General features: G+C 36.3%; 1 pseudogene; it reads right to left on the bottom strand.

Moving 5' to 3' along the window:
- Positions 1–10,894: 10,894 nt before the first annotated feature.
- LOC120075741 overlaps positions 10,895–21,870 on the bottom strand; it is an 11,286-nt pseudogene continuing 310 nt past the window's right edge.

Raw genomic sequence — 21,870 nt, 5'->3', positions numbered from 1 at the left:
GGGAAAACCTAAAAGTCACTTAGTTAAAATCCTTAGCCGTGTTTTTTCTAAGTAAGCTAAACCCTAGGTCATAGAATACTCAGTGGGAGGAAGAGGCGTATCAGATATGTCTATGATTCCACTCACGTTTCTCCCTGTATGTTCACACCGTGAGATTCATGCTTGGCCTCGTGGTGCCCAAGATGCATCCCCCTTCGGATGGTGTTTGCATGAGTCAATATCAAGGTGGATGGAGAGAGTGTTTATAGTAAGTGGGTGAAGGGTGTGTGTTAACATGTCATATGGTCTTTGTCATCGGTTCACACCGTGAAATCATTTTGTACTCCCTCGTGTTGCCTTTGGTGTGTCCCCCTTCGGATGGGTTTTGTGTAGTTGGTCAATATCAAGGTGAACTCCAGAAATGAACAGGGTCGCTTAGGTTTTGCCCCAATCGGATTTTTTCCCCTTCGAATTGGCCTTTTGGGATGGACCTTTAGGGCTTAAAATGATGGGTCACACTTACGGGAGATTGTTAAGTAAGTTAATGATCTCTTGGCCAAATCAATGATGGCTAGTCGTTATAGGAGCAAAAGTTGTTCTGGTATTAATGACTGGTTGAGATTTTCTCAATTTAGAGGAGGGATAACTAACCTCCCTTCAGTAGCTTTTGTCCTAAACCTTTGAAGCGTCATTGCGAAACTAGATGTCACATGGGGTTCACGTTAGTTTTGCTAAAACCTTATTGGATATTGTTTTGTTTTACAATCGGTATTTGCTTAAAACCTAACGTAGGTCAATGTGTTTTTCTTTTCAGTAACTCGTTAGTATTTCTGTCTAAAGCTTTTAAAATGAATGATTACTTACAGTGGAAAGAATTGTGTGAAACGAATTTCGTGAAAAACGACTTCCATCCCACTACTCTCCAAAAGAGGAGACAAGACAGTAAATATGATTTATTGGTCTTGGAGACATGTCTGGTAGAGAATGATAATTCTGTCTAGATCCTAGATTCAGGTGCTACCAATCATGTCAGTTCCTCTTACCAAGGATTCAGTTCCTGGCAAACGTTGCCATAGGGAGAGATGACTCTTCGAGTCGGTACTGGTGAGTTTGTTTCAGCTGTTGCTGTAGGCAAGCTGAAGTTATTTGTTGACATGAAACGTTATCTGTTACTTGATAATGTTTTTGTAGTTCCTCATATTAAGAGGAACTTAATCTCGGTTTCTTGTCTCATTGACCAAGGCTATACCATCTCCTTTTCTGAGAATAAAATGTTTATTTTCACGAATGGAATGGAGATTGGTTATGGTTCAATGGAAAATAACTTATATGTACTAAGGCTGTTAGTCATAAAAGTCTTGTTTATCACTGAAATGTTCAATACGGCAACAACAACTAAAAGACCAAAGGTTTCTCCTACGGAAAACGCCCATCTTTGGCATCTAAGGTTAGGTCACATCAACCTCAATAGGATTAAAAAGTTGGTGAAAAGTGGACTTCTAAAGAGTTTAGAAGAAAACTCCTTGTCAGTATGTGAATCATGCCTCGAAGGCAAGATGACCAAACGACCTTTTACTGGAAAAGGTTATAGAGCCAAGGAAGCCTTGGAGCTTGTACATTCAGACCTCTGTGGTTCGATGGATGTTAGAGCTCGAGGTGGGTATGAATATTTCGTCTCTTTCATAGATGATTATTCAAGGTTTGGGTATCTCTTTCTAATGCAATGTAAGTCTGAAACCCTTGACAAGTTCAAGGAGTGTAAGGCTGAAGTTGAAAACTTGTTAGGTAAGAAGATAAAAACACTACGATCTGATCATGGTGAAGAGTATATGGACCTCTAATTCTAGAACTATATGATAGAACATGGGATTGCGTCCCAACTCTCAGCCCCTGGTACACCTCAGCAGAATGGTGTATCATAAAGGAGAAACAGAACCTTGTTTGACATGGTTCGGTCTATGATGAGTTATGCTCATCTTCTAGATTTGTTTAGGGGTTATGCAGTGCAGACTGCATGTTATATCCTGAACAACGTTCCCTCGAAAAGTGTTTTTGAAACACCTTTTGAGTTATGGAGAGGTCGTAAAGGTAGTTTACGCCACTTCAGGATTTGGGGTTGTCCGGCACATGTGCTAGCGACTAACCCAAAGAAGTTGGAACCACGTTCGAAGGTTTGCCTTTTTGTAGGCTACCCCAAGGAAATGAGAAGAAGATACTTCTATGATCCGAGTGAGAACAAAATGTTTGTTTCCACAAATGCTATCTTCTTGGAAGAAGATCACATGAGAGATCATCAGCCACGAAGTAAGCTCATTTTACGTGAGATCTCAAGTGAGACTGAGACTATTGAGGGTTCAACAAGAGTTGTTGAACAGGCCGACATATCAACAAGAGTTGTTGAGATTGGAACGTCTAGTCAACCAGCTCAAGAGTTGAGACTGCCTCGATGTAGTGCGAGCGTTATGAACCCACTGCATCGCTACATGGGTTTGACTGAAGCCCAAAACATCATTACGAATGATGGGGTCGAGGATTTGTTGTCTTTTAAGAAAGAAATGGAGGACGTTGACAAAGATGAATGGGTTAAAGCCATGAACTAGGAAATGGAGTCTATGTACTTCAATAACGTCTGGGAGCTTGTTGATCCACCTGATGGGGTAAGACCTATTGGGTGTAAGTGGATCTATAAGTGAAAGAGAGGTGTATATGGAAAGGTGCAAATCTTTAAGGCTAGACTCATGGCAAAGGGTTATACCCAGATCGAGGGAGTTGATTATGAGGAAACTTTCTCACCTTTGTCATGCTGAAGTCTATCAGGATTCTCCTATCCATAGCCACATTTTATGATTATGAAATATGGCAATTGGACGTCAAGACTGCCTTTCTTAATGGTAATCTTAAGGAGGCCATCTATATGACACAACCAGAGGGGTTCATCGTTCCAGATCAAGAGAAAAGAGTTTGCAAGCTTAATAGGTCCATTTATGGGCTAAAACAAGCATCTAGATCTTGGAACATCGATTTGACACTGTTGTTAAGTCGTTTGGCTTTGACCAGGATGTTGATGAGCCTTGTGTTTATAAGAAGATCATCAACAACTCAGTAGCTTTCTAGGTACTGTATGTAGATGATATCCTACTCATTGAAAATGATGTAGGGTATTTGACTGATATTAAGAAGTAGTTAGCTGCCCAGTTCCAAATAAAAGATTTAGGTGAGGCATAGTATGTTCTCGGGATCCAGATCATTCGGGATCACAAGAATAAACGGTTAGCCCTGTCTCAAGCATCGTACATTGATCAAATGTTGATCAGGTACAGGATGCAAGATTCCAAGAGGGGTTTGTTACCCTTCAGGCATGGAATCATTTTGTCTAAGGATAAATATACTACGACACCTCAAGAAGTTGAGGAGATGAGACAGATTCCCTATGCTTTTACTGTAAGAAGCTTGATGTATGCAATGTTGTGTACTCAACCCGACATTTGCTATGCATTAGGAATTGTCAGTCGTTATCAGTCCAATCCAGGATTTGATCATTGGACGGTAGTCAAGAAGATCCTCAAGTATCTTTAGAGAACGAAGGACTACATGCTTATGTATGAAGATAAAGATCTGATCCTTATAGGATACACGGACTTTGACTTTCAGACCAATAGAGATTCTCGTAAATCGACATCGAGGTCAGTGTTTACTCTGAATGGAGGGGCTGTAGTCTGGCGAAGCATCAAGCAAGGATGCATCGCGGACTCCACTATGGAAGTTGAATATGTAGCGGCTTGTGAAGCAGCTAAGGGGGCTTTTGGCTGAGGAAGTTCCTTTCAGATTTCGAAGTTGTTCCAAATATGAATTTGCCGATCACACTGTATTGTGATAATAGTGGGGCTATGGCAAATTCGAAGGAGCCTCGGAGTCATTGTCGGGGTAAGCATATAGAACGAAAATATCACTTGACCAGGGAGATTGTGCATCGCGGTGATGTGATAGTCACAAAGATCGCATCGGAGTACAACGTTGCTGATCCCTTTAGAAAGGCCCTCACGACAAAAGTATTCGAGGGTCACATGGAGAGTCTGGGTCTGTGGGACATGCAGCATCTTGTCTAGGGCAAGTGGGAGATGATACTGGGGTATGCCCTAATTTATTGTATATTGTACATTTTTTATTGTATTGTACATTACTCTCTTGAGTCATTAGGACAAGTGGGAGATTGTTGGGATTGGTGTCCTAATTCTTTCGGAGTCTCGTTGTTTTGTAAAGATACACATTGTTTAATGAATAAAATAAGTATTATTTAATTCTGGCATTTACTCATATCCAATAAACAAAGCTTCTTGGTTATCTTATGTGAACTTAAGCATGTATATGTGATATACAAGAGAATCATGCCTTAAGTGATAACCTAAATAGGTCTGTAGTATAAGGATTAAGGTGGGATACCTGATCTTGGTGACACTACGGATATAACCCGCTTTATAGAGGTTTGCAAGTGTTGTAAACTACTACAGATGATAGATCCTAACCATTCATGGGGAGACGTGCGAGCGGGGGTGTCTTATACAAAGATTTTGTATAAGACCTGAACCACAAGATGACTAGACTCTGTATATAACGCCGTTGATACTAGAGACTTACATCTCACCTAAAAAACCATAGTTGACACGACCTCAATCCTGAGTGTTTTGGGAACTCCTACCTTTGAAGGCGATCCTTTGATTAGTATGGGTGAGAGTGGCCAGATTGCCAACTCAACATGCCTACCTTTTTGGGGACTTGTCTGATCTGGGAGCTGGGAACTCAATCCACAAGATGAAATTCACTCCTTTCCCGAAGCAGGGATAAGTAGAGAGATTGCTCCCTTAAGTGCTGATTCCGGGGCTTGAACATAGTGGCCACAGTTTCTCTTTGGAAGAGAAGACTCAGTCATAGTAGGACTATGACTTATGTTCATTAGAGGAATCAGTGGTACTTAAGGAGACAGATGTAACTACATGGGTATAACGGTTATTAAGCCAGCTGTACTTACGAGCGATCTGTGAAGGGTTATCGCACTACTGATTGGTTAAGATGAACACATAATATATATGTGGTAAGGAGAGTTCAACTGTCAGTCTTTAGTGAAGTGCCTGGCAGTTAACGGATGGTGGATCCCGTGGCTAAAGAGTTTAGTCAGTTATTCACGTACCATTGGAGCTTTGAGCTACAGATCCATAAGGTCCCTTTGGTAGCTCAATTGATTCAGTTGAGGATCAATTCTTGGTGTTTATTTGAAATGTTCAAATTGACAAGAGGTATTTTGATTATATATGATATAATCGTTATGATGTATGAGATACATCTAGTGGAGAATTGATGTAAATGAGATTTACATTAAGTACCATGGAATAGAAAAAGAACTATGGTTTATATGTTTCATGAGATGAAATATTAAAACTATAGGTTATAAATATATTATGATAAGTTGGTTATCATTTATATTTATAATAATATTAATTATTGGATAATTAATTCTTTTTCTTTTTAGTAACCAATTGAGTGGGTGATTAATTAGATTTTCATGGTAACCGTGAGATAAAAGAAAAATGGTTTCCCTAATTTTAGTAAAAGATTTACAAACTGTTAAAAAATTTTCATAAAAAAGTTTTGGATGATTTCCTTCTCTCGGCGAAAAAGGATCCCACGGAGTCGTCAAGTAAATAATAGATTTACTAAATGAATGGGCTTGGGCGAGCTAAACGATCGTACAATATTTACTAGATGATCGCATAGTTTTGCTAAACGATCGCTTGCCCAAGTAAATGATCGTCGTAGAGTCTGTAGGCGACAGACTGAGCTAAACAATGAGCTAAAACGATCGCATATCTTTTGCTAAGATGATCGCTTAGCTTTTAGCTAAACAATTGGGCATCGACCTATACGATAGGTCTCTGCATCTCCTACTTGCCTAGTCGCATACACGATAAGTGTTTCTTCCTTTGTCTACCTCATTCCAAGTCCGAACAGAACCCACCCTCTGGATTCTCATACCGAGAATACCAAGGTAGCCTTGTTGGTGATGTCTTACTCAACTCAACACCGTTGAGGTGCTATAGAGGTTGTTCGTGCTGTTGTTGAGGAGTTCGTGACTGAGGCGATCGTTGAGGACAAGCGCGAAGTGTTCGTACTGTGTTGCGATCGTGTAGATCGTGCGTTCGAGGTTGCTGTTATTCGAGTAGTCGTGCGCAAAGGAGCGTGGAGACGCATCTTCAAATGTTCGTAGAGTTTTTTCTCTTTGTTCATTTGAGTTTTTCATATTGTAATTTCTGTAAGAATTGTATAACCACATGTTTTTGTAGATGGCTGTAATATGTGATGTTCATTCATGATTGTGATTTGGAATAATCTGATTTCCGTTGCTTATGGAAATCTTTAATTCGATTTCCTTCAGTAAGAGGGTCACGAATTCACTTGTTTAGTATATGGGTTTAACAGAAATACTGGCTATGGTAGCGGATGGTGAAGTTGAGGATCCATTATCTTACAAGAAGGCAATGAAGGATATTGACAAAGATGGATGGATCAAAGCGATGGATCTCGAAATAGAGTCTATGTACTTCAATTCCGTATGAGATCTTGTAGATCAACCTGATGGAGTTAAACCTACAAGTTGTAAATAGATCTACAAGAGAAAACGGGGTGCTGATGGGAAGGTACAAACCTTCAAGGCTAGACTGGTGGCAAAGAGTTATACCCATACCTAGGTTGAGGGAGTTGACTATGAGGAGACTTTCTCACCTGTTGCCATGCTTAAGTCTATTCGGATCCTCTCGTCCATTGCCTCATATTATGACTATGAGATTCTTAGATGGATGTTAAGATTTCCTTTCTGAATGACAATCTTGATGAGACAATTTACATGGAGCAGCCCGAGGGATTCATAACCCAAGGTCAAGATCAAAAGGTTTGCAAGCTTAATCGGTCCATTTATGGACTAAATAAGCTTCTCTCTTGGAATATAATGTTTGATACTGCAATCAAATCTTATGGCTTTGATCAAATTGTTGATGAGCCTTGAGTATACAAGAAGATCATCAATAGTTTAGTAGTTTTTCTAGTGTTAAATGTAGATGATATCATACTCATTGGAAATGATGTAGGTTTATTGACTGAAGTTAAGAACTGACTAGTAACCCAATTCCAAATGAATGATTTGAGAGAGGCTCAGTTTGTTCTGGGTATTCAGATCTGTAGAGATCGAAAGAGCAAAATGCTAGTTCTGTCTCAAGCATCTTATATTGACAAGATACTTGTCAAATATTCGATGCAGAACTCTAAGAGGGGCTTATTACCTTTTAGGCACGAAGTTACATTGTCTAAGGGACAGTGTCCTAAGACACCTCAAGAGGTTGAGGAGATGAAACGGATCCCCTATGCATCGACTGTGGGCAGCTTGATGTATGCGATGTTATTACTAGACCTGGCATCTGCTATATAGTGGGGATAATCAATAGATATCAATCTAATCTAGGATTAGATCACTAGACCGCCATTAAAAACATCCTGAAGTATCTACGGAGAATGAGGGATTACATGCTCGTGTATGGTTCTAAGGATTTGATCCTTAAAATATACACAAACTCTGATTTTCAGACTGGTAAGAATTCTAGGAAATCCACACCAGGATTAGTGTTCACTCTTAGCGAAGAGGCAGTAGTATGGAGAAGCACCAAGCAAGGGTGCATTGCTGACTCCACTATGGAGGCTGAGTATGTAGCGGCTTGTGAAGCTGTTAAGAAAGCTGTTTGGCTCAGGAAATTCTTGACTGATCTGGAAGTTGTTCCAGACATGTCAAAGCCCATCACACTTTATTATGATAATAGTAGTGTTGTGGCTAATTCCATATAAGAGAGAAAAGAACCTACAGGTTGTATTGTATATGATACAATATTAAAAACTATTGCTTTTAGATGTAGATGAACAATTTTTATTCATATAGCCTAATCCCTTTTTATCATTAGAAGATTTACCTTTATCTGATTTTTGTGTACCAATAATTAATTTCTTAAGAGACTCTTTTGCAAGTTCAAGCTCTTTAGTAACAAGCAATTCTTTTTCTTTAAGCACATGTAAAAGATCATTTTTCTCATAATTGTCACATTCAAGAAACTTAATTTCATCAACAAGAGAAAATTTATCTTTTTCTAAAGATGTATTACTATTTTCTAAAATAAGAATTTTATCTTTTAAGCTAGCAATTTCACCTTTCAACTCTAACGAACAAGATCTAATTTTCTCATTTTCATCTCTCAAATAATTCAATTTAGTTTTCAAACCACATGATAAAGATTTAAGAACATCATTCTCATTTTCAAGAAAAGTAATTTTGTCATTCAGTGCATTTTTCTCATTACAACAATCAACAACTTTATTATGCAACAACATATCAGTAACTCTACTTTTCAAACAATCATTTTCATCTATCAAAGATTTATTTTCAATAGACAATGGCTTAAACATCTTTGATATTTTAAGTAATAAAATAAGATTTTAACAATGATTTATGTAAAAGAGTAACCATTTGTAGGAGTGACAAACTCAAACAATGAATATTAGTTTAAAATGATTTATGAAAATTTTATCACAAACAAGAGAGCAACCAACTCTCGTACTAGCTGTAGGATCTGTATGGTAACCCTATAGGAGGTGTGAAAAGGGTTTAATAAAACTAATCAAAACTTTTTACTAATGTGAGCCAAATTAAACAAATTAACAAACTTTTCATTAACAAATAATTTAAACAATAAATTCATGCAAATCAACCCAAAATAGCCAATTAATTAAAACTAACACTTTTAAGCATCCAATTTGATTCTAATAAAAAGATTGGTATGAGATATGTAAAGATCAATTCAACCAATCTAAATAAACAATAAGAAATTATAAGGAACAATTATTGCAATTAATTTCATGCAATAAAATATAACAACAAATTAATTGCAAAATTAAAGTAGAAGAGGGATAGAAAAATTAACACCGAAAATTTTATAGTGGTTCGACACAACCGGCCTATATCCACTTCCCAAGCTCCTCTTGGGTATGTCACTACGAACTTAACTCTTTCCACGGCTTAGAATCGAACCGCTACAACATTCTTTTTTTAGGTGCAAAAACAAACCTGATTCTTTCCACAGTTAGGATCAAACCGTTACAATACTCTTGTTATGAGTTCAAGAGTAAACTTTTACAATAGATTTAGAAATGATGAACAATATGAGAAAAAACTTTCTAAAAGAGTGAATTTACAAATTGTAGCACTCAACAAATTAATCCTCACAATAAAATAAATATCTCAAGAATAAGATGAAAAAGAAAAAATGAGAGTTTTGAGAGAATAACAATGGTGGCTTTGAGGATTGTAAATATATGTAATTGCTATTATGATCTGGAGAAGAAGACGAGTTTAAATAGAGAGGAAAAATTGTTGGAATCCACATTTAATTTGGGCCATTGGATCTTGGAAAAGAAAATTGAATTGTGGAGATTTAAACCCAACTAGTCGTTAGACACACACACACATATATATATCTCAAATCATTTTCTTTTAAAACCCGTGTCCAACTAGCCGTTAGACATAAATATAAAATAATATTATATTCATTTTCTTTTTAAATTCATTTTCATTTTAAACCGATCCAAAAATTAAAAGCTTCACCATGTGTTATTCCTCCTATGCTCCAAGTGGCACCTTTCAATTGGTCCATTTTGATGAAAAAAGTATGTCACATCATCAAATTGGGATTTTTCCATTATGCTTGTTTTGCCTATATTTTCTTCGTTTGAGCTCCGATTTGGGTGATTCAAGTTGCGTTGGAATCGTTGTTTCAAGCTTTTCAAATACTCAAATCATCAATAAATAAAAGTAGTCTTGTTATCATCAAAACATTAATTAATTTGAGATTAAGGGCCAAAAAGCCAACAACGAGATGTGGGGCTGACATCTTAAAAGGAAACCATGAGTTGGGCCTTGCATGGTGAAGACACATAAGATTTGCATGCAAGTAGGAGGTGTCAACGCTGTAGGACTTGAGGGGATGATGAGGATGGCTTGGAATTGCCTATAAATGCCACAAGAGGAAACTTAGGGTGTTAAGTGAATGCCTATGCGTAGGGGAAGAGCAACCATGTTTTGAGCATGTTGTCCAGGCGTTGAAGAAGGTAACCATGCATTGGGGACAGTGGACCATGCGTCCAACTAGTGCTGAGGAGGGCCACCCTGTGATCGCTACTGTCCTAAGTTGTTTCAGGGCCTAGGTTCACGTTTATTGGAGTTGGTAAGCTAGGTTTAGGACCATAAAGGTATTATAAGATTATTCTAGCCCTAAACATGAGATTCTTGTTAAATTTGGACCAATATAGGCTCGAGATCCAAGAAGGAACTAGGAAGCCAGAAGACTTGGAAAGAGAGGAATTCTCACTGACGAACGATAGTGAAAAGAGTCCGAGTTGCTACTTGAAGTCGAGGTTTCCCACAAGATGAACTTCTTAATTGATAGATGGGCCAAGTTAAAAAGTGAATAATTGTAAATTTACTAAGATGTTTGAACTTTATTATGTTGTAATAAAATAATAGTTTTTAATCATTTATCTTTGGCTAAGATTGACAGTAGAAAGTTGGACTATAGATGCCATGAAAGGGTGGTACCTGTCGTCCTTACATCTCATTTCAGGTGAAAGAGGTGAGTTCGGGAGTGGGTGTTACATATCAACCACTTCATCCCCTCTACCGCACATCCCTTATGTGATAACGAGTGGAGACCATCGACTGAAGACCTCTATTATGCAAGTCGTTTCACATTTTCTTTGCTTTTTGCACACTACCTACTTGACAAAGCTTTTGAATGAGATGCGTATAAGAGGAAATTGAAGGCTACAACCCTTACTCTAGCAGCTCCTTTAATAGGTTTGTGCTCTGCAATATCTTCCCCTCTCTGCAAAATCCTTGAATCGGAGTATTGTATGTTACAACATCACAAACTACATCTTTACAAGGCCTTTCTCGAAAGAAGTCGTATGCTTCATCTATCCTTCCGTGTAGACACACACCTGTAATCACTATGTTGCAGCTCAGAGTGGTTTCTTTATAACCTTTATCATGCATTTCCTTATATAGCTTTAAGGCCTCATCCAAATTTCCAATCTTATAAGTTGTATGTATACTCATTTGGAAGAAATCCCTTATCAATCATCTCAAACCACAACTTTCTAACATATCCAAACCAACTCATCTTACAAAGCCCACAAATCATTGTTGTATACATGACCATATTGAAGGAACTATTATCAAAGAGAATCCATGAGCGAAAGCAAGATCGTTCCAAATACATTGTGATAAAATTACAAACATTCACAAACATACCAACAAGTTATGCATTTCAGAACAAATTACGGCATGCTTTTAACAATTAATACAAAGGAACGAGAGACATACCTTTTGAAGAACTCTTCTTTTAACTTTCTCTCGCTCTTGCAAAGAACTGGGATCAGCAACCTCTCGCTGTCACTGCAATCGTCTACCCAAATCTCTCGCTGTCGCTTAGCACACGAACAATCTTCTCCATGAATAAGCGGCCTTACGGACACCACCATCAGTGACCTTGGTATTCTCGGAGTGAGAATCCAGGAGGTATGGGCTCTATTGGATTTGGTAGAGGGAAGGAAGAAATAACGATCGTACTCAATGACCAAGCAAGTGGGAGAGTAATGTGTCTGTCGTATGATGGGTGCTTGATCATTTAAAAAAGGTGCACGATCGTTTAGTAAAACAGGTTTGATCGTTTACACGACCGTTTAGAGAAAATCGCAACCACGCGATCGTTTAGTAAAATGCTACACGATCATTTAGATAATGGCGTGTGTACATGATCATTTAGACAAACACTTGAAGCTGTCACGTAGGCTCTTGTGAGCTAAACGATAGACAGTGTACTTGATATGAAATGATTCTTACAAAATGAAAACAATTTTCATTTTATCCTTTAATTATGAAAACTAAATATAACCTCCCATTATCACGCACGGTTAAGGAGAAACCACCAACAATTATCTCATAATTTTTTAATTATAAATAAATATAATAACTAACTTATCATATTATATTTATAACCTATAGTTTGAAACCATAGTCCTTTTTTCCTTTACTTGATATAAATCACATTAATATCATTTTCCTCCAATTAATGTATCTCATACATCATATCAATTATATCATATATAACTGAACCAGTTTAATCATATCATATATAATCAAACTCCCTCTTGTCAATTTAAACACTTCAAACTGACCCAAAAACTAATTCTCAACTTGAATTCATTGAGCTATCAAGGGGACCTTATGGACCTGTAACTTGAAGCTCCAACGGTACGTGAATAGTTGACTAAACTCTTTAGCCACGAGATCCACCATCTGTTAATTGTCGGGCACTCCACTAAAGACCAACAATTGCACTCTTCTCATCACAGATAAATTTCTGTGTCCATCGGATATAAACAGTCAACAGTACGATAACCCTTCACAGATATTCGTAAGTACAGTTGGACCAATTTACCATTTTGCCCTTGTAGTTACATCTAACTCCTTAAGTACCACTGATCCCTCTAATGAACAATATATCATAATCCTACTATGAGTGGATACCTCTCGGGCCACGAGAAGGTGTGTAGCGCCACATCGTTCAAGCCCCGGAATCAACCCTTAAGGGAACAATCTATCTACTTACCCCTGCTTTAGGGAAAGAGTGAATTCCATCTTGTGTAACTGAGTTCCCAACTCCCCAATCAGACGAATCCCCAAAGTGGTAGGTTTGAGTCGGCGATTTGGCCACTCACACCCATGCAAATCAAAGGACCGTCTTCAAAGGCAGAGTTCCCAACTCACTCAGGATTAAGGTCATGTTACCTATGGTCATCCTAGTGAAGTGAAGTCTCTGTCATGAACGGCGTAATATAACGAGACTAAACACTTCATGGTCTGGTCTTATACAAACTCCTTTATATAGGACACCCCCACTTACATGTCTCCACATGAATGATTAGGATCACACCATCTATAGCACGTCACAACACTTGTAACTATCTACAAAGTGGGCCACACCCGTAATGTCACCAGGATAAGGTTTCCCTTCTATATCCATATACTACAGACCATTTTGGTTATCACTTAAGGTATGATCCACTTGTATGTTTTTGCATACATGCTTAAGTTACAACGACAACTAGGGATCTTAGTTTATTGGTTTGTGGTAAAGCAAATAAAGCATCTCATGTTTCATAGACAATAGTGAAGAAAATATCTCATATTATTACATCACAAGCGTTTGTTCAATACAGGTGTTTACAAATTACAGGACCCAACGAGAGTTTAGGGCATCAACTCCAACACATATCAGGAGCATATCCCCAACCCTTAAAGCCATTGAAAACCTCAAATGCCTACAACTGCTTCCTTTTCTTGCAGAGCCCGTCAAGGATTTCTTGGTAGGTTAAAATATCTGGATTACGATTTTTAGCTATCATTGTGTGAAGAAGTTCTATTAATCTATCATAATTCTTCTCCTCACAGAACCCAGAAATCAATTTGTTGAAAACATCATTACAAGGGGCCAATCCATCTTCTAAAGTCTGCTCAAAAGCGCATAAGCTCTCGACACCTTGTTATCGCTGCAAAATGTCTAGATAAGATATGCTAGTCTCAATCCCCACATCCTTCTGCACACCATCTTCCATCATCTCTTTTTACAGTTTCCAAACAAGATCAGTCCTCCTAAGCTTAAGATAATTCTGTAAAGCAAAGTTCCAAGTCTCAATGGATGGACGATATCCAGTCTCTTTTAACACATCAGATACATCAACAGCTTCCTCAACCAAACCACCCTCACAAACATATCGAATGTAATTCTCCAAAGAAGCAGACTCAGAACTAAAACCAAAAGAATGAAAAAAAGATTTAGCGGGAACACAATCCTTGGCTTCCAAAAGAGCATAAAAAAGCGTGTTGCAACTGACTGGATGGGGCAAGAACTCAGGCTGTGAACTCAACCAGAGAAAAAACCTCAACAAAAGCAAAACAGTTTAGCTACTTCAAAAGCTCGCGAATAAAGATGGGTCATGGAAATTGAAAGAAGAGTAATCAAAAAGTAGAGTCTACTCCCATCTGATTTGTTCCTAATGACCTTACATACCTCTTCCACAATCTCACTGACGTCTTGCCGACAAGTAGGATTCAATAATTTCTCACTCGGTTCAATCTCTTCATAACTATTATTTCCTCCGTTCATTTCCACTGAAAGATTCCAGATGTGGATCCTAAGGTTCTTGAAAAATCGAGAGTTTTGGCGAATGGAGATCATAAGAGATGCAATATTAGCCATAAACCACTAATCCTCTGATTCTCATAGGTAGAATTTCTTATTCTCCACAGATATATGAGCTGATAGTAACCTAATTAAAGATAAATGGAGGAAACGGCGACAATCTAGAAACTTAGAAGAACAAGTATAAATTAAAGAGGTTCGTTCAAAATGCAATCGGATTATAATAGTTCACACAATTGAATCCAAGAAATACAAGATGAAGTTAAGCAAACCAGAGATCTTGGAGCTGCCAATACTGCTAAGGAGAACGAGGAGGCGGAAAGGAAAACCATGGAAGAAAGCGTGGGTGGCAGAAACGGAGAATCATTTTTTTCTCCTGCATTCTGTTATCGTAGGATAATTGTTTTAAATGCTCAATCTACTGAAAATGTTTTCAAAGCAATGATTGTGTAGATAGATAGTGCATTTTGATTTATTTATAAATAAATTGATTCATTTTTTTTATTTAAACTATTATATTGCCTAAAAAACTCATGTCCTAATCCTTGAATTTGGAATGATTTTATCTGGATGTTTGTCTATAGTTCTCACTTCTCACATTGGTTGAAGAAATGTTTGAATTAATCTCTCGGAGAAATAAATAAATAACTAAATGCTTGAATTCATATTTAGAATTTTATAATAAAAATAATTTTTGAAAACATTAATGGAAAGTGAAATATATATATATATATATATTTTAAGTAGTGTTTATAAGGTTATTTTTAAAAAATAAAATGGTGGTACAAAAACAATTAAAAATTAAAAAATTTAGGAAAAACAAAACATAACATGTTCTCAATTTTATATGTATCTCCCGACTTCATGTTTTTCCAGCATCCATCATTTGCATCAATAGTTTCTTCAATGTTCAAGTCAAACATAGCAAACTCTAGATGTAAGGTTAGTATTCCACCGTGTTTATTCACTTTTTTCTTTAATTGATAAACAATAATGATTTTATAGTCAATTAAACATTTTGTTTTGCTACAAACGAGCATAGGTAAACTAGCATACAGATATGTAAACGACCCAAAGGGCCATGATTCAAATCCTTTTGTCCTATTATACTATTAAAAAAAAACTTTTGGGCCATAAAAATGATGAAAATAGTCCTTGATTTTCTTCCAAACATAAGCCGATAAACATAATAAACTAGAAAATTAGAACGTTTGATCCGGATTAGGGGTTAAAATTGTTGGGTTTTATGTCCTAAAACTCGTAGATATTGAATGTAATTAAATGACTGTCATTAATAAATAGTTATTAATGTTTTTATCAATAATCGTTGTATTTAACTGTATGTAGAGACATACAGGGATTGATGTTCAGCAAACTCATAAGACAACCTTGTCTATTGATATTGAATGTAACTCATAAGACTAAGGATTATAATCGTTGGAGCTTCTGATCTACAAGTCCATTAGGTCCCATTCCTAGCTTGTAAAGGGTATTGAGGTAATTTGTCATAAATTAAATTTGAAACGTTCAAATTCAGAATTGAGAATTTCTTAATGTATGTTGATACATTTAAATATACAATTTAATTTTAGACTTTATTATTAATTTTGGATATTATTCAAAATTAATAAACGAGAGAACGAAATATTGGAAAATAGTTCATATATTAATTTGATATGAATAAGATTCATATTGAAAACTATAGGTTAAAAATAATGTACATTGGATGCACATTAAAACTATAGGTTAAATGAGAGAAATGTTTTTTAATATGATTCAAATGAGAAATTAAATTAAATATGTGATATTTAATTGGATGCTGAATTAATTGAAGAATTAATTAATTAATTAATGTAATTTAATTGATTAAATCAAAACTATATGTTAAAATTAATGTACATTAGATGCACATTAAAACTATATGTTATATGAGAGGAAATCATTTAAATATGATTTAAATAATCATTTAATTAAATATGATTTAATTAATTTAAATTAAATTAAATTAAAAAAATTAACTCCCTATTTTAGGGAAGTTACTAGAAAACGTAGGATCAATCCCACATTTTTCCATCCCTCTCTCTAACCAAAGAGTTTTGTTTTTGCAGAGGGAGGAGAAGGCTCTCAAGCTCTTTGTGCGTGTTTTCTTTTCTGAGAAAAGAAAGAAAAATTGTTCTGTGATATTCCCAAATTCCAAAAGAGAAAATCTCACAATTCTCCATAATCTTAATTCTCTACAAGAATAGGGGGTTTCCAAGTGGTGGTACCTAATCCCAATTTAACAGAGAAATTCTACAGAATTATCAAAAGGTTTGCAAGGTAGGATTTCTTTCCCTGTATAATTAGTCTTTTTGGGAATTGCATACTTAATCGATATTATCTTTTATTCCAATGCAAAATTATTTGATTTTAAATGTCAATTTGAAAAAAAAAAAAAAACGAAATGGTTTTGTGTTTTGGCTAGTGCCTTAGGGTTTTCATACCGGTACCAAAGCCAAATTGTATTATTAATTTGGCAATTTATTTATTTTTTTCATTAGTTTGGTGAGATTTATTGTATTATGAATGTTATGGTTTGCAATTGAATGTATTCTGTAATATTTAGCCTTAGATTTACAATTTTGATATGATCAATGTAAAGGCCCCTATGTTTTTTGGGCATTATTGTTGTAAATTCCTCTGTAAGTCCGGGTCTAGAATTAGGGTTCGTGTCGAGGAAGTTTGAGACCAATTTGGCCAAAAATCGCAATTCTTGCACAATTCTGCAGAGGATTAGGGTTAGTAAAGCGGGTCCGGTTTGACTGCGGTTCAGTTAGTGGTCCGGTTCGGTTGGATTGGCTTGGTTCGCAGGTTGATGATTTGTTTCAGGCTGGTTCAGGTTGGTCTGGTCCGGTTCTAAATCGACAGAAGAAATTTTAGGATAAATTTATCTAAAATAGTGTAATTTACTTCTTTATTTTATCCCAGGGGCCAAAATTGCAGGTTCATTTGTTATTTAAATGCTTTGTAGATGTCATTTAAAGAAATCCCACCTTAGGTTAAACATGTTTGTGCATTTTTTGCATATTATAAGTATTATAATGTATGGTATGAAATGCATGATTTATAATTCCAAGGTTTATTTAATGTATGTGATATATAAAATATATGAAATTGGAGAAACTTGTTACATGACATTAATTGGAAAATGTAATTAGTTATATTTATTAATGTATATGAATATGCTTGGTTGACTTTCATAATATTATTATAAGTTATTAATTAAAATTCAATATGCATTGAGCATGACACATCCAAAACTTAATATAATGGTTATATTAAAGTTATGAAATGCATGTAATATGGTTTAATTTTTGAAGTACAATATGATTGTTAATTAACTAAAATCATAGCGAGCATATTATAGGACTAATCATTAAAATTTGTAATAGTTATAAAAATTAATGATTAGCAACCATTAACCTATAATAAAGAATTGCATGCAAACCTAGGATCTGAAGAAAAATATATTAATTTTAAGTTCTTTAAAATTAATTAGACCTAAGATCATATTTCTAATTAGATTAGAATAATTACTTAGTTTCTTTCAAAATAGTTTTAAAATTGACAAAATAGGACAAATAGGATTAAAGTTATAAGGGAACTCAACCAATACAGTTTTGTCTAAACTTGAGGTATTTAAGTTGATGGTTTATGTAATACCTCCTAACTGGGAACTAGATCGGAACCTGAGTTGAATTAACCGAGGTCCTATTAGCATGCAATGCCACTAGGTAAATTAAATGGTTTCATACACCTAGAACTTTAGTATAAAGTCCTTTTTATAAGAGTTATAATAGGCATAGACTTACATAGATTCATTAGCTGGAATTTAGCTAAGTATAACAAAATCCTAAAATAATTATAACATTTTTATGAGAGAAAAATGATATATAAGATATATCATTTTTACACTCTCACATTCCTAAGAGTTCACACCATGAGATCCATGCTCGACTTCATATTGCCCTAAGCACGACCTCCCTTCAGAAAGTGTTTGTAAGGGTCAATATCAAGGTGAATAGGGGAAATGTTCAGAGTAAATGGGAGAAGTTCACGTGTCAATGTATCATACGGTCTCTTTCATTAGGTTGCACTGTGAGATTCTTTTGATCCGCTTGCGTGCCATCCTAGAGCGACCATTAATGCGTTATTTTATGATATGGAAATGTGGATGAAATGCGGTGGTGAAATTGCATTGAGCACTCAAGTTTTCTCAGTGGAATCCAAGTGTAAATTCCACTGAGTTTCTTGGTAAGTCCATGATCGAACTTAGAGACTTGTGAAAACAGGTTGCGGGTGGTAATTTTTAGGAAAACTTTGCAGTAACCAAATAAATCAATAGTTGTTGAGGTTGTTGTTTGCGGTAATGAAAAAAATAAACAAATGCGGCGGAGTTTGAAAAGAGTTAAATAAATGGAAGATGCGATGAGTATGCGATGAACAGGTTGAGAAAAGTTTCGGCTAATACTTCCTAGGATGCGTTCATGCTATGCGATCATGCAACATGCATACAACAGTAAACCACCTCTCGGTGCGAATGCCATGGCTTCTAAGACTAAAACGCATGCGATATATGCGATAAGTCTATAAGACCTACACATAAGCCTCTATTCTTATTTATGCGATGTCAAAATGACACACACACAAATAAGGCGACCATATAATATCATTTGCATCTCTAGGATGCATGTGATGCAGGTTGACAAACAGAGCTTATTTCTAAGTCTCTATCTCTTATTTATATAGTTCTAATCTTGCTCTCTCGAGTCTAGATTCTAACCTAGCTCTCTCGAGTATGAGGTTCTTTCTTCAGACTCTCTCTCAAGTAGCTCTAAAGGGGTATTTGGCATAGCATAACACAAGATAATCGCAAGCAATGAACTTCCTAGGTCATGTTAGCTTAATTCTTCTCAACCCATTCAACTAGTTTAGCTACTCATGCGTGCTAAGAGAGTGAACAGATGTAGAATAAGAACTTCCATTGTATAAATATAAAGATGAAGTACAAAATAAGAATGCAAGTATAGAATAAAGAGTCTGGTAGCAATCTCTTGCTGCCCAGGTTTTTACACTGTTTTTCTACTCATGTTCAAAAGATAATCTTGCTCTCGCGAGAGTTGGCCCACTCTCTGCTTCTACGCCTCAAGATTCTCTCTCGAGTTTCCTTGAGTGATCTTCGGCATCTCCACTCTTCTCGTGCTCTGCCTTAAAATAAAAAGGATAAACTATGGACAAAGACGAGCTAAGTTCTCAAATTCGTGAACAGGTGAACCCCTTTTCTGAAGGATGCCTTTGGTATTTATAGGACTTCCAGGGTGAAAGGTGGCTTCTCTCTCATGATTGCTCAGATGGGACGACTTTAATTTCCTGACTGATGTGCAGAATATTTGTCACCGAAAAGTTGAATGTACTTGTTATCGTTAACGGCTGTCAACTTAATTCGGATTCGACTGTCATCAACTTTCTATCCCATCGTGATTAATTATGCCTTTCACCCAAATGCGCCCACCAAGTTGCACTGACCAGGTTGCGGCAATCCTTCTTGAGCAAAGGTTGCAAACATAATCATCACAAAGCCTTGCGGTAATGCTATGCTCGACTAATGATTTCCTATGATCGCAATTTCCGCCTGCGTCAATACATTTTTTTGCACAAAAACACAAAAATCAACTGTTCCCATGCGATGAACGCATGCGACCGCAATATTATGAATTTAATGCTCTTGGACGCAATTTAACATGTTTTATCAACGCAAGCCAACATTGTTTAAGAACTTAGCACTATGATAACGTGCATTTCTACCCATTATCACTCCCCTAAATTTAAACAATGCTTGTCCTCAAGCATAAGTTAAAGATCTTCTTTAGCAAGTCGACCGTAATGTTCTTTTCCTAGATTTCTCAAGGATACTTCGTTCAAATTCTATATACCAAAGTTTCCTTAAGTCTTGTTCAAGTCTCTTCTTAAAATATTTCTAAGACCTAGGTATCGCAAGCCTAACCTTCAAAAAGACTTTACTAAATTCCGGGACATCGCATGATTTATTTCAAAAAGAAAATTTTCCACCGGGGTATCAAATGATTTTATCCTTGCATATTTCTTGACATTATTATTTTTTCTGACCTTGTGCTGATCCAAGTGCCTTGTCTTCATTTTGACTTGCCCCCACGTGTGTCATGCGGACATCCAACTACGAGCAATGCACTCTTCCTCAGACTGAACTGATACCTTACTTGGCAATAGAGTTGCGGTCATTTATTTATGCATTGATCCTGGTGACTTACTTTCATTTTGGCTTGCCTCCACGTGTGTCATGCGGACATCCAACTACGGGTAAGTGCCTTTCATAAGTTAACTCTTATCAACATGGGTTTCCTATTGTGTTGATAGTGGAGTTGTTATTCTCAATTTTTTTTCAAAATAGCAAGGTCGAAAATAAATACCTCATCCCCAAATTTAAAATGCGGCAATGTCTTCATTGCCAAAAGATTGAAATAAATCATGCGATGTTCTTAGAAAGCTCCGTAAAGAGAGTTTGAAAGAAAGCTAGTGGACCCCTAACTTCTAGAAATATTTCATGAGGTGACTATCTTAAAGTTAAGTTGACTCTAGTATATACGAAAGAAATAGAAGCATGTTTTTCATTATTGAAATCATAATTGGCAAAGAGACAATATGCGGTACCCTACTAAATTTATCTATGTCAAATGATTGCGGTAATCAAAGAGGATGTGGTGATAAATCTTTTAAACTAAAATGCGATGCAATGGTGCAAAATTTGAAATAAAGACAAGGAAGAATACAAACCCCAAATTTGGCTATCACCCGTACTGTATATTGACGCATCCTTCTTTGCTGCGATCTCTCTTCTTTGGATTGCGGTGATGGAGTGAGATACGTTGCTTCTTCGTGTAACACCTCCGTAATCGTGTGCCTCGATTGTTGAAAAAATAAAAAACAGTGAGAATCAATACAACAAAGTAATTACGATAGTAGATAACAACAAGTATGATGAAAGTTCAAGAAGTAATGGTGCAGGAAAAAAATGTTCAAAAGAGTTGCGTCCCTGATGAGATTGAGTCATATATTAACTCAGGGACCGCTTATTCCAAGCTTGGCTTTTCACTTCCATGGTGGCTTTTCCCTCTTTTCTTTATCCTCTGGAATCTTTATCACCTTAATCCGGAGCTTTTCCTCATGAATGTTCATTACGATCTTCCCCTTGCGCACATCAATTTGAGCGTGACCAGTCGAAAAGAATAGTTGTCCGAATATGATAGGCGCATCTTCGTCCACTTTATAATCCAAAATGAGGAAGTCTGCCAACATGATGAATTTATTGATTGAGATTGCGGTATTTTTCAACTCTTCTTCAAGGTATATCTGAGATCTGTTCGCGAGCAGGAGAGTTTCCTTTGTGGACGTGAGTGTTCCGACATTCAATTGTTTGAAGATTGATAGCGGCATTATGTTTATACTTTCCCCAAGATCACATAGTGTT

This window comes from Benincasa hispida, chromosome 1 (assembly GCF_009727055.1).
Source record: "Benincasa hispida cultivar B227 chromosome 1, ASM972705v1, whole genome shotgun sequence".
Lineage (NCBI taxonomy): Eukaryota > Viridiplantae > Streptophyta > Magnoliopsida > Cucurbitales > Cucurbitaceae > Benincasa > Benincasa hispida.
Note: the sequence above shows the minus strand (reverse complement) of the source record. Positions and strands in the feature narration are given on the sequence as shown.